This window comes from Zingiber officinale, chromosome 4B (assembly GCF_018446385.1).
Source record: "Zingiber officinale cultivar Zhangliang chromosome 4B, Zo_v1.1, whole genome shotgun sequence".
Lineage (NCBI taxonomy): Eukaryota > Viridiplantae > Streptophyta > Magnoliopsida > Zingiberales > Zingiberaceae > Zingiber > Zingiber officinale.
In genome coordinates this window covers 5,724,631-5,737,296 of record NC_055993.1, presented here as the reverse complement: position 1 = coordinate 5,737,296, position 12,666 = coordinate 5,724,631, and the positions used below count along the sequence as shown (strand labels likewise).

The following is a 12,666-nucleotide window of genomic DNA, read 5'->3' as shown; positions in this document are numbered from 1 at the left end:
TATATAATTACACTAGTACACTTAGAGTGTATTGAGTAGGACCATTAATGTAGTTTCTTTTTATACTGACTAATTAAAAGAGCAAGACCTCGGTTATTATGGAAGTGCGTGCTCTTAATCCTAATATAATAACAAGCACTTATATTTAATATTTATTTCTTTAATTTATCAATGGGTGAGATTTAATTCCATAAATCAAAAGACTTGATAAGTTGGGAAATAATATTACTTATAGTGTGTGTTGTTGATTATAGAAGGAAACTGTGTCCTAGTGATCTAGGTTGATAATGTCCCCAAGAGGAGCTCATAAGGATTGTTGTAACGACCCAGCCCTTTTGGCTTCTTGGGCAGCCCTTGCGGTGGCTCACTGGCGGCCCTTATGTCGTCGGCCCATTTGGTGACCTCTAATGTCGTCGACCGACGATCCTTTGACCGTGTCGTTACTCACTAGGACTTTCCACCCCTGGCAGTGGATTTTTGCCTTCCCCAGGATTCGAACTCTAGACCTCCAGGCTAAGTAGTAGAGTTTATGAATCCTGGTAGCCAAGTGAGTGTCATAAAAAGGCGCCTTTTTATTGTAACGACCCGTCCCTTTGGCCTCTTGGGCGGCCCTTGTGGCGGCCCAACTGGCGGCCCTTACGTCGTCGACCCATTTGGCGACCTCTAATGTCGTCGACCGATGACCCTTGGCCGTGCCGTTACTCACTAGGACTTTACACCCCTGGCAGTGGATTTTTGCCTTCCCCAGGATTCAAACTCTAGACCTCCAGGCTAAGTAGTAGAGTTTATGAATCCTGGTAGCCAAGTGAGCGGCCGCTCACTTGGCTACCAGGATTCATAAACTCTAGTACTTAAGCCTGGAGGTCTAGACTTCGAATCTTGGTGACGACAAAAATCCACTGCCAGGGGTGGAAAGTCCTAGTGAGTAATGGCACGGCCAAGGGTTGTCGGTCGACGACATAGAGGTCGCCAAATGGGCCGACGACATAAGGGGCCACCAGTTGGGCTACCGCAAGGGCGCCCAAGAGGCCGAAGGGCCGGGTTGTTACAATAAAAAGGCGATTCGAACTCTAAATCTCTAAGCTTAAGTACTAGAGTTTATGAATCCTAGTAGCCAAGTGGGCCGACGACATAAGGGTCGCCAGTGGGCCGCAGCAAGGGCCGCCCAAGAGGTCAAAGGGTCGGGTCGTTACAATAGTCGCTCACTTGGCTACCAGGATTCATAAACTCTACTACTTAGCCTGGAGGTCTAGAGTTCGAATCCTGGGGAAGACAAAAATCCACTTCCAGGGGTGGAAAGTCCTAGTGAGTAACGACACGGCCAAGGGTCATCGGTCGACGACATAAAGGTCGTCAAATGGGCCGATGACATAAGGGGCCGCCAGTTGGGCTGCCGCAAGGGCACCCAAGAGGCCGAAGGGCCGGGTCGTTACAATAAAAGGCGTCTTTTTATTGTAACAACCCGACCCCTCGACCCCTTGGGCAGCCTAACTAGTGACCCATTTGGCGGCCCCTTGGCGGTCCCTTAGGTAGCCCAACTGGCGGCCCAACTAGCGACCGCTTATGTCATCGACCGACGACCCTCGGCCGTGCCGTTACTCACTTGGCTACCAAGATTCATAAACTCTAGTACTTAGCTTGGAGGTCTAGAGTTCGAATCCTGGGGAAGGAAAAAATCCACTGGCTAGGGGTGGGAAGTTCTAGTGAGTAACGATACAGCTGAGGGTCGTCGGTCGATGACATAAGCAGTCGCTAGTTGGGCCGCCAGTTGGGCCACCCAAGGGACCGCCGCCAAGGGGCCGCCAAATGGGTCGCCAGTTGGGTCGCCCAAGGGCCCGAGGGGCCGGGTCGTTACAATAAAAAGGGTCATTTCTCGATTTATGCGTGTCATCCTTGCGCAGGGGCCATGCTAATCTTCTTTGTATCGTTACAATTTTATCGGATCTCAGGCTATCCAGAAGATCAGATAGAGAATTGAGACTGCCCAGAGTAGGCAGAAAAGTTATGCTGACGCATGCCGTAGGCCACTTGAGTTCCAAGTAGGGGATTCAGTCTTCCTCAAAGTTGCTCCTATGAAGGGAGTGATGAGATTTGGCAAAAAGGGCAAGTTAAGTCCCCGCTACGTAGGACCCTACTTGATCACAGAGAAGATTGGGAAAGTAGCTTACAAGCTGGACTTACCACAAGACATGTCAGCAATACATAATGTATTTCATGTCTCCATGCTAAAGAAGTGCCTCCACAACCCTAGCTAAGTGATTCAGCCTCAGTCAATGCAGATCCAGGAGGATCTTAGCTATGAGAGCAGACCTACACAGATAGTGGACAGAGAAGTTAAGAGACTAAGAAACAAGGAAGTACCACTAGTGAAGGTTATTTGGCAAAATCAGAAGCGCGAGGAAAATACTGGGGAGCGTGAGGACAGTATGAGACAGAGATATCCAGAATTATTCTAAGTTCGAGGACGAACTTTTTATAAGGTATGAGGAATTGTAACAACCCAAATTTCCTCATTACGAGTCCTAATAGTACTTATAAATAATTAGAAATGCTTTAGAAATATTCTAGAAATTTTTTGAAAATTTTAGAGTATTTTTATGTAATTTTCGGAGTTCGTTTGGTATTTTTACCAAAAGAAACAAGGTTGAGGCAAAAAGAGGCCGGGCCAAGGATCGAACCAGAGACCTCTAGTTAAGCAAATCCTTAAGTAATTTCGGATGACCAAGAACCCAGCAAGGCCGCGCTGATCAAATAGAGGGCGAAAATAAATTTACATGGTAATGGATAACAGAAATACTTAGGTATAAAGAGGGATACGTTAAAAGAAGAATTAGGTTTTCTCTCTGGTCCGAAACCTTTTCTCCTCCCCTCGCGCACAGCGTCGGCTCCTCTTGGGCGGAAACGAAGAAGGAGCTAGGGCTTCATCTCCGGCGGCCGCCCAAGAGGCCAAAGGGCTGGGTCGTTACAATAAAAAGACGTCTTTTTATTGTAACGACCCGCCCCTTTGGCCTCTTGGGTGGCCCTTGCGGCGGCCCACTGGCGGCCCTTATGTCGTCGGCCCATTTGGTGACCTCTATGTCATTGACCGACGACCCTTGGCCATGTCGTTACTGACTAGGACTTTCCACCCCTGGCAATGGATTTTTGCCTCCCCCAGGATTCGAACTCTAGACCTCCAGGCTTAAGTACTAGAATTTATGAACGTTGCTCACTTGGCTACCAGGATTCATAAACTCTAGTACTTAAGTCTGGAGGTCTAGAGTTCGAATCCTGGGGGAGGCAAAAATCTACTGCCAGGGGTAGAAAGTCCTAGTGAGTAACAACACGGCCAAGGGTCGTCGGTCGATGACATAGAGGTCGCCAAATGGGCTGACGACATAAGGGCCGCCAGTGGGCTGCCGCAAGGGCCGCCCAAGAGGCCAAAGGGCCAGGTCATTACAATAAAAGGCACCTTTTTATTATAACGACCTGGCCCTTTGGCCTCTTGGGCGGCCCTTGCGGCGGCCCACTAGCGGCCCTTATGTCGTCAGACTATTTGGCGACCTCTAATGTCGTCGACCAACGACCCTTTGGTCGTGTCGTTACTCACTAGGACTTTCCACCCCTTGTAGTGGATTTTTGCCTTCCCTAGGATTCGAACTCTAGATCTCCAAGCTAAGTAGTAGAGTTTATGAATCCTGGTAGCCAAGTGAGTGCAAAATCCATTATTAATCAAATAAACTCGGCCCTTTTTATTGTAATGACCCGGCCCTTTAGCCTCTTGGGCGACCCTTGTGGCGGCCCAATTGGCGGCCCTTAGGCGCTCACTTAGCTACCAGGATTCATAAACTCTACTACTTAGCCTGGAGGTCTAGAGTTCGAATCCTGGGGGAGGCAAAAATCCACTGCCAGGGGTGGAAAGTCCTAGTGATTAATGACACAACCAAAGAGTCATCGGTCGACTACATTAGAGGTCGCCAAATGGGCTGACGACATAAGGGCCGCCACAAGGGTTGCCCAAGAGGCCAAAGGGGCAGGTCGTTACAATTGTCATGTAAACCCTGCAGGTGGACTTAGTCCGACATGATGATAAGGTTGAGTGGTACTACCCTTGGATCTAGATATTAATTAAGTGAGTTGTCAGTAACTCATTTAATTAATGGACATTCGATATCTTAAACACATGGAGACTAACACTCTCATGATAAGAAGGAGCCCAAAATGTAATTTAGGATTGGTGCAGTAGTTCAATAATAATTCTTTAGTGGTATGAATTATTATTGATGAAATTAAGTTGGGTGTTCGGGGCGAACACCGGAAGCTTAATTTCATCGGGAGACCAAAACCAATTCCTCCTCTCGATCCCTATCGTAGCCTCTTATTCATAAAATGTTATATCCACTCGTACCCAACTTCTTACCCACCTAGAGGTGGCCGGCCAAGCCTAGCTTGGAGCTCAAGCTTGCGTCGGCCAACCAAGGCTAGATGGAGCCAAGTTGTGGCCGACCCTAGCTTGAGCCCAAGTATGGGTGGCCGGCCTCAATTAAAATAAAAGGATTATTTTATTTTTAATTTTTTCTTATGTGGAATCCACTATTTAAAAGAGTGTTTAAAAATTTAAATATTTCATTTTATAAGTTTTTACAAAGGATTAAGAGAAAGATTAAATATCTTTCCTTATTTGTAGATGAAAGAAAGATTTTAATTTTGGCGAAAACTTTCCTTATTTGTAAATCATCCACATGTTTAATAGAGAGATTTTAATTTATAAAATTTTCCTTTTATAATCAACCATGAAAGGATTTAAAAAGAGGAAATTTTATTTTTAAAATTTCCGGAAACGAATAAGGAAGTTTTAATTTTGTGTTTAAAACTTGCCTTATTTGGAGCAATTAAAGGGGCCGACCATGTAAAGGGTTTAAGGGAAATTTTAATTAAATTTTCTTTATTAACCAATGGAAAGGAAAATAAAGATATTTTAATTATAATTAAATTTCCTTATTTGCTAAGACCAAGGATTATAAAAGAGGGGGTAGGGGTGCCTTCATGAGACACATCTTCTATTTCTCTTCTCTTCTCTTCCTTGGTGTAGTCGGCCTCTCTCTCTTCTCCTCTTCTCCTCTTTGTGGCCGAACCTCTTCAAGCTCTTGGAGTTCTATTGGTGGCCAGATTTTGCTTGGAGAAGAAGGAGAGAAAGGAAGCTTTCCTTGGTACTTGGTTGGTGGCCGAAACTTGCAAGAAGAAGAAGGGTTTGGGTGGTTCTCATCTCGGTAGATCGTTGCCCACACAACGTCCGAGATAAGGAGAGGAATACAATAGAAGATCAAGAGGTTTTTGTTTACAAAGAAAGGTATAACTAGTAATTTTATTCCGCATCATATTAATTTTCTTTGTTTAAATACCAAATACAAGAGGCATGTGATTCTAGGTTTCGAATTTATGTTTCGATATGTATTTCTTTTTTTTTTCGATCTTGTTATTCGATTGTTCTTAGTGGTTAACCTATGGTTACTGTAGGAAGATTAAATATTGAATTTCTTTAAAAGGCTTTGTCTAGTCGGTGGTGGATGATCTCATAACCAAGAAGGCCTAGTGCCTCGCCATGCAATACTGGAAGCCAATTTTAGAAGTAAATATTTAATTGACTTTGTAACATGGGTGGACTTGGATCAAAAGTGTTAAGTTCCACAGGCGATCCAAGTCTAAACCTATAAGAACATATAAGTTAAACTTAGAATCAATAGTGTTAAGCTTCGCTTGCGATTCAAGTTTAATTTAAAAGAACACATGGTAGCTAGGAAAGGTTCAGACCTTGTATAAACTTTTTGTACAGGGGAACCATTAAATTTTCTGAGTAGCAACCAACAATTGGTATCAGAGCTAGGGTTTGCCTCTGTGTATTTGGTATTTAGTTTAATTATGCACATGTCATACATAATTTAGGTAGGATAATAGTAGGATATGCTAACTCTGTGGTTGCATGCTTAAACTATTATGGCTTATTGATATTGTGTGTGATTGGACCCTTGGACATGTTAAGGGCATTTTATTGTGTGTGCATGATTATATTATAAAATACAGCAGGAGCTGTATTTAGATCTAGGATTTTATATTTTGTTCGATCTAGATTGTATGTACATTCCTTCGTGGAATATATGATCGATAAATGTAAAATTCTATTTTTGTCGCAGATCGTATCTTTGCGAGGCGTGGTATTATTGGAGGACCAGAAGCACAGCGGAACAAGAAGCAAGATAGATGCGACAACTGGACTCGGTGGCGGGGGCCAAAGATGGCAGTAGCTAGGGTTGGGGACACACGGAGGATAGCTATGGATAAAGGCCATAATAGTTGGAAATTAGGTTTTCTTATTTATTGCCTTATATGCTGTGATGTGTGTGCTTGTTAGTATGCATAGGCTTGTATAGTAAAATTCCTCGTCTTAAATAACTAAGTGAGAGAGAGATTTTAAATAAATTTCACGGTCTCCATTACTGGTTTGTAAGTGATGCAAACAAACTTGCGTGTTGGCTCTGAGTGCCTTCTTCCATATCAGATGAGTTTATTTGCGGATCACTAAAACAAATTTTCTTATGGATGATTATAGGAAATTAATTAGGAGCGTGTGATATTCCCCATCGGAAGGGGCACAATCCTAATTAATGGACTAAGTATCAAGTAATGGTATACACTTAGACACATTTAATAGTATCCTCTCCATCGGAGTCACTGATATTGATATGGGTTAGGTTTTATGAACCCCCGATAAAGGAGGGAAAGGGAATATACCTCCAGGAGGATAGGCCAATATCAGCCGGGATATACCTTCGGCGAGGAAGGCCAATATTATCCTAAAGATACCTTCAGAGAGACAGGCCAATATCGACCGGGACATACCTCCAAGGAGATAGACCAATATCAGCCGGGATATACCTTTGGGGAGGAAGGTCAATATCATCTGAAAGATACCTTCAGAGAGACAGGCCAATATCGGCCGGGACATACCTCCACGGGGATAAGCCAATATCGGTCGGGACATACCTCCAAGGGGATAGGCCAATATCGGCCGGGATATACCTTCAGGAAGGAAGGTCAATATCATCCGAAAGATACCTTCAAAAAGACGGGCCAATATCGGTCGGGACATACCTCCAGGGGGATAGGCCAATATCGGTCGGGGATATACCTTCAAGAAGACAGGCCAATATCAGCCGGGACATACCTCCAGGGGAATAGGCCAATATCGGTCGGGATATACCTTCAGGAAGACAGGCCAATATTGGTCGGGATATACCTCAAAAGAAGTAGGCCAATATTGAGCGATACATACCTCTGGGAAGGAAGGCCAATATCGGCCGGGTTGACTAATACCTTGAAAAGATACTTGATAAAATACAGCCTAGTGCTAGCTAGAATAATAAACATAAAGGAGCCCGGATGGGCATGGCCCCAGGAACCTCATGAGAGATAATAATAATTGATCAAACTTAGTTAAACCCAGTTCCAACTGATACAAGGGACATTGGTACATTAAGCTATCTATGATATAGCAAAAATTGATGAGGCCAGCAGAAATAATAGAAACATTCCAAAGGACTTGTGAAACAAGATAGAAGTAAATAAAATAGTTAATGAAGATATTTGCAATATATGATTGTATAACAGGTGTTATATATTTTGACGGGAAATGTATTTTTAGACTATTTTGCAAGTACTAGACGACAAAGAAGGTACATCTGGGGTACAAAAAAGATTCCTTAAAAGTCATTTACTACAAGTATGCAGCTTACGTCATCTTATAACAAACTCTAACGAACCGGGGTCCACTTCATGACTACGGAGGTTATATGAAGTGGTATAAAAAGGGGAATTCTCTCCGTTAGCTAGGTAAGCTCACATCATTGCGCACATTCATAACCCTAATTTTCAACCACTGTTCATCTTCTTCCTTCTTCGGACACACCAAGAGAGATCACTAACTTGAGCGTCGGAGGGCCTAGCCAGGGATTCCCACCCCGGTCTTAGGTCACTGACGGTAGTGTTGGTTGGTCTCTTGTGCGCAGGAAGTCTTGGAAGCTTCGAATCTGGGTTTCTCATCTATTGGATTTCTCTCTCATCATCAGATCTTCGCGCAAGGAGGGTATTCGGTGACTCTATTTTTCCCGATCCGCTTTGAATTTCTCGGATCGTTGTTCTACAGGTATTATCCTTCACCAACGATAGGTTTTTTCTCCCGGATCTCCGTCTTGTCAAGCTTCTCAGACAGGATCAAATTTGGCGTCGTTTGTGGGAAACTTCACCTGAATCTGAGACTACAAGATGGAAGAGGCCGGAAAATCAAATCTACTCACCATCAGCCGTGAGGATATGAATTTCCTCATTAATTCTCATGTGCAAAAAGCCTTGCAACAACAACAACAACAACTTCAGGCGCATACTGGAGCTACCCTGCCAATAGCTCATAATCCTGCGATTTCAACCACTGAGCATCGAAAAGGAAAGGAGGCGGAAGAAGAGGAACATGCATATTTTCCTCCAGCTGCAGTTTCTCTGACGCGACGTCCGCGAGCCTTTCTTCGTACTCCCATGGAGCAGGGGGGTCGAAGGCCCGTGTTCCAAGAATCTTCTGGTGAAGCACCGGACAAAGAAAAGTGTAAGATTAAAATGATAACCAGTAATAGCTCACCAGAGAAAGTCATCTCCCCATTCTCTCAAAGTGTACTGGATGATCCACTTCCTAAGCGGTATCAAAATCTTCAGATCGGCGAGTACACTGGAACAACAGATCCAGAAGATCATCTATTAAAATTTTAGAATATAGCATTATTACAACAATTCTCTGACGGGGTGAAATGTCGGATGTTTCTTACTACCCTCGGAGGAGCCGCACAACGCTGGTTCAAGAGACTGCCAGAGAAGTCTATCCGAAAATTCAAAGACTTCAAGAAATTTTTTCTACACCATTTTTCCAGCAACAAGAGGTATCATAAGACTCCTTGGAGTCTATTTTCAATTAAGTAAGCATCCAAAGAGTCCATCCAAGTCTACATCAAAAGGTTTAATCAGGTAGCTATCGATGTACCTAATGCTACCACTGAAATCTTAGTAAGCGCTTTCTCTCAGGGTTTAAATGATAATGATTTCTTTAAAAACTTAGTGAGAAATCCTCCTGTTAATTTTGATTCCTTGATTGAGCATGCTACTGAATTCATTAATGTGGAAGAAGCTCAAGCCGCCCGTAGAAAGGAGGGCGTTACTTCTTCTCCTACCCTGGTTAAGGAGAAAGCTCCTGCCCCTGTTCCTCCACCAAGAGGACCTCCAGCGACTCATCCACCTCACTGTCAGCCAGAATATCGTCCACAGGCAGTACAACACGTAGAGATATAGCCAGAGGCATCAAGAAGATGGTGCACTTATCATAAAACTAGCAGTCATCATACTGAAGACTGTTTTGTTTTAAGAAATAAATGAGCTAATAGGGAGTGTTATCAAAGGCAAAATTATTATCGGCAACAGTACCCTAGACAGCAAAGTTCACTCAAATTGGAATATCGTTCGGTCGAGCCTCGGCAGGATGCATTGCCGACCCCGGCCGGTACAAACCAAGTGTCGGAAAAGGCTCCTTCTGAAGCCATGATGACTCGATAGGAAGGAAACAGGAGTAATGCCGCTCGGGGTAATATCAATATAATTGCAGGCGGGCCCACTGATGGAGATTCTAATAGGGCCAGGAAAGCACATGCCCGAAGACTAGAAATTCATGCCGTAGGGTGTAACATGGAACGAGCAGCTGGTCCCGAGATAAGTTTTAGACCTAGAGACCTTGAGGGGGTAGAAATACCCCATGATGATGCCCTGATTATCAAATCCATGATAGCCAACTACGCTATTTCTCGTACCTTCATAGACACGGGCAGTTCTGTCAATATTATATTCAAGAAGGCTTTCGATCAATTACAGATTGACCCGAGTGAACTTCAACAGATGGTCACTCCTCTATATGGATTCACGGTCAATGAAGTACAACTGTTGGATCAAATAAAGTTGGCCATATCTCTAGGAGAGGAGCCTCTGATGAGAACAAGGAGATCTTATTTCATGGTGGTAGACGCTCCGTCCTCTTATAATGTGATACTGGGTCGACCGACCCTAAACGAGTTTAGGGCGGTAGTTTCTACTTTTTGTCAGAAAATTAAATTTCCTGTTGATGACCAAGTCGGGGAGGTGCGGGGTGATCAGAAGACAGCCCGAAAATGTTATGTAGAAATAGTTCGGGCTGAAGCTAACGCTGCCCGAAAGATTCAAAGAATGGAAGTCAATGTCATTCAAGAGAAGCAACCTGTTCTAGTTTATGAAGAAAAGGAAGAAGTTCATATTCAGACCGGTTGGCCTGAAGCTACTACATATATTGCGGCTGATCTTGATCCCACTCTGAAAGCCGAACTGGTATAATGCCTAAAGAAGAATAATGATGTATTTGCCTGGACGCCCAAAGAAGTCTCGGGCGTTTCTCCTACAGTCATGGAGCATTCCTTACATGTCTTCCCAGATGCCTGCCCGGTTATGCAAATAAAGAGAAATTTTAGCGTGGAACAGAACCAAATCATCAAAGAAGAAATAACTAAACTTATGGAGGCTGGTTACATCAGGGAGGTATAATTTCCTAGCTAGTTAGCTAATGTGGTGTTAGTCTCTAAGCCAAGAAAAAAATGGCGAGTATGCATTGATTTCTGGAATCTCAACAAGGCTTGCCCAAAAGATTATTATCCATTACCCAGGATCGATCAATTGGTAGACTCCACTGCTGGGTGTGAGTACATCTCTATGCTAGACGCTTATCAAGGCTATCATCAGGTTCCTTTAGCTAAAGAAGATCAAGAAAAGGTCAGTTTCATAACATCTGAAGGTACTTATTGTTATAATGTTATGCCCTTCGGACTAAAAAATGCAGGAGCAACTTATCAAAGGCTTATGAATAAAGTCTTCCAGAAGCAGATTGGAAGAAATATGGAAGTATATGTTGATGATATCTTAATTACGTCTCTTCAAGCTGTTGATCTGTGCAGGGATGTAGAGGAGACCTGCAAGACATTGAGACAATATGGGCTCAAGTTAAATCCGAGCAAATGTTTATTCGGAGCGAAAGGGGGAAAATTCCTGGGGTATATGGTGTCCGAGCGAGGAATAGAGGCCAACCCGAGCAAAGTCAAGGCACTTCAGAACATGGAGCCTCCGCGCAACATGAGAGAAGCTCAAAGACTGACTGGCCGGATTACAGCCTTGTCTAGGTTCATTTCCAGGTCGGCCGATCGTAGCTTCCATTTCTTTAAAATACTCAGGGAGGCAAACAAATTCAGTGGAACGAGGAATGTGATAAGGCCTTCCAAGAGTTAAAATATTACTTGTCTACTCTTCCTGTATTAGCTAAGCCTATAGTAGGAGAGACCCTCTGGGTATATTTGTCGGCTAATGAAAACGTTGTAGGCTCTGTATTAATTAGACAAGAAGGAAAGGAACAACAACCTGTATATTTCTGTAGCCATTTATTAAAAGGAGCTGAGTGTAGATATACTACACTAGAAAAATTGGCTCATGCATTAGTATTGACTGCTCGGAGGTTACGCCCATATTTCTTAGCACATGAATTGTTGTATTAACCAACAGTACTCTCAGATGGGTGTTACTCAACCCAGAGGCGTCAGGTTGGCTGATCAAATGGACAACTGAACTTGGTGAATATGACATACAATATCAACCTCGCTCGGCCATCAAGGCACAAGCTCTGGCAGATTTCATTATAGAAGTTCAAGGCCCTGAGGAAGAAAACATTTGGAAAATTTATGTGGATGGCTCCTCAACTAGAAAAGGTAGCGGAATTGGTGTTCTTCTTATATCTCCAAGGGAAGATGGACTCCAACTCTCTATCAGATTGAATTACAGAGCTACTAACAATGAGGCAGAATATGAAGCCTTGATAGCTGGATTGCAAGCCGCTCGGCATATAGGGGCAGCTCGAGTCCTCATCTATTCTGATTCTCAATTAGCAGCCCAACAACTATCAAGTAATTTTGAAATTAATAATGACAGACTCAAGTTATATGCTGAGGCATTTGATAAGTTGAAGTCCCAGTTTCAAGAAGTAAATATACAAAAGGTTCCTCGATCTGAGAATTAGGTAGCAGATGAATTGGCTAAGCTGGCCTCTGCTATAGTACCATGGAGTCTAGATCGGCCAGTAGAACAAACCCTGTTAATATCCTGTATCGAAAGACAAGCTGACGCAGAAATTCAAGGTGACTAGAGGGCTCAAATCATATTGTATCTACAGCAAGGTGTTCTTCCAAGTAATACAGAACAAGCAAGGGTATTTAAGAAGAGAGCTGCTCAGTACACTATGGTAGGAGAACAGTTATATAAAAGAGCTTTTTCTAGACCTCTACTCAAGTGTATCGGCACAGAAGATATACAATTTATTTTACAGGAAGTTCATCAGGGTTCATGTGGTGGTCATATAGGAGGGAGATCCTTGACCCGTAAAATCTTATTAGTAGGATATTTCTGGCCTACTCTACACGAGGATGCCAACAAGTTGGTAAGAACTTGTATGTCTTGCCAGAAACATCAAAATATTCCGCATTATCCTACATAGTTGTTGAGAACCTCTATAGTCTCATGCCCCTTCGATCA

At 43.4% G+C, this 12,666-nt stretch overlaps 1 non-coding gene across 1 annotated transcript; it reads right to left on the bottom strand.

Annotated features, from left to right (window-relative positions):
* Positions 1-1,855: 1,855 nt before the first annotated feature.
* Positions 1,856-1,960, bottom strand: LOC121979036. Its single transcript, XR_006111317.1, has one exon. It is a non-coding gene; the product is annotated as a U6 spliceosomal RNA (small nuclear RNA).
* Positions 1,961-12,666: the final 10,706 nt, after the last annotated feature.